This window comes from Sinocyclocheilus grahami, unplaced genomic scaffold, assembly GCF_001515645.1.
Source record: "Sinocyclocheilus grahami isolate Dianchi unplaced genomic scaffold, SAMN03320097.WGS_v1.1 scaffold1971.1, whole genome shotgun sequence".
Taxonomy (NCBI): domain Eukaryota; kingdom Metazoa; phylum Chordata; class Actinopteri; order Cypriniformes; family Cyprinidae; genus Sinocyclocheilus; species Sinocyclocheilus grahami.
Window position 1 is genome coordinate 36,657 of NW_015507150.1, and position 2,012 is coordinate 38,668.

Consider the following 2,012-nt stretch of genomic DNA (forward strand, 5'->3'; position numbering starts at 1 on the left):
CCAGCAGAGCACTAAGCATCACCAGAATCCAGTTATTACAGCACGGTCTAAAAAAATGAGGGCCCTTTAATGATATTATTAGTATAATTTAAAGTCATATCTACCTAATGAAGCCTTTAATGCTGAAGTGGTTCTTTGTGTTCAGGAACAAAGATCTCGTTCTGCTATTGTTGCGATTAATCTGATGGCATTTAGAACAATTTTTCTTACACGCCACCTGCTTCACGTAACCCGAACAAGTGATAGATTCACAACATACTGCAGGTAATTGAACAAAAAACATCTGAAGCATCACAGTGTGTGTGACCTAATATTCAAATCAGTCATCCTACCTTCATTCACTAATTACTAAAGCGAACAACGAGGTCTGCAATAGAGTGCAACAGTGCCCGCCCACGTGTTGCGGAAATATATATATTTTTCATATTCATTTGTCCATAAGGATTTTAAAAATGTCTTTGTTAAAAAAGTTATAAGCTGTGGGGTCGCAAGCATGACAAGCTTTGTGGCCATGATTTAACTAAATTAAAAAGAGGGAATGAATTAGTACAGTGTGGCATGATGTAACTAAAACGAGGGAACTAATTAACAAAACATAGCTACAGATTATTAAATCACAGGAACAAATTATTTATGTGTGGATTTGATATTCATTTGTTCCTTCACATGTCGTGTGTGTGGCTCTGTAATGAGCCATGAGGCTCACAAGGTGAATCACAACATCACAAACTTTGATTTGAAGGGGGAAAAGTATTTGGAAATTAGACAAAAAGACAAAGTAATAAGACTAGTGCTGTCAAATCGATTAATTGTGATTAATCGCATCCAAATGATAAATTTGTGTTTACATAATATATGTGTGTGTACTGTATTTTTATATGTATATATAAATACACACACATACATGTATTTAAGAAATATTTACATGTTGTATACATTACATATTCATATTTCTATGTGATTTACATTATATATAAATATGTATTACATATATTTCTTAAATATATACATGTATGCATGTGTGTATTTATATATACATATAAATATTCACAGTACACACACACATAGTATGTAAACACAAACTTTTATTTTGGATGCGATTAATCGCGATTAATCGATTTTACAGCCCTACTTGTAGCTCACAGTGGGCCTCATTTATCAATCTAACGTAGAAACGAGAGCAGATCCGTACGCACAAATCATTTGCGTCTAAACACCCCGGTTTAGAAGCCACACCCCTAGAGTTTACGACACGGAGAAACGAAACCCGGCCAAAAAGAGGAAGTAATCTCATCAAAGAGAAATTGATCTTACTCCAAAAACACCCGCTAACCTTGTAATTGCAAACAATTAGGCTACATTAATTTGTCATTTATATTAAAATATTGGTACATATACAGTAAATAGCCTATTTGTTCTCCTCACTCTACAACAAATATCTTAAATGTAATGGTATTCAGAACAGAACAAGAATGAAAAATAAATAGTTATAAAATGATATATTAAACTATAAAATAAAACACAAATTAGGTTATAGTGGCATTCATTATAAACAGCATACATATGTCAAGCAAAACTGAAACGACATTGGGCTCGAGCCTGTCTCATACCACAAGAATCCAAATGTATCCATTTTTGCAATATTTGTAACATTTGTTTGCATAACTATTATTCTAATGTAGCCTAAACATGGCTTTATACTTCACTCATGTTCTAATATCTGTGTAAAATCCTTCACATGTGTAAAAATGTTTGTTTGGGCGCTGCACGCTGATTTTACAGCTGACCTTTTAAAATAAACAGTATAACTTTTATGTTTGGTTGACTGCATTTTAGTTTGATGATGAATGGCTGAAATGTAAGGCAACACTAGAACTATTTGTGTGTGCATGAGGCGCCTGTGTGATCAGATGGATTTAATCAAATAAAGATATAAAGAAATTTAATAAAATGCATTAAGAGTGTCACAAAAACGAGTGTAGCCTATACTTGTTGCACAGTGTTTTTTTCCC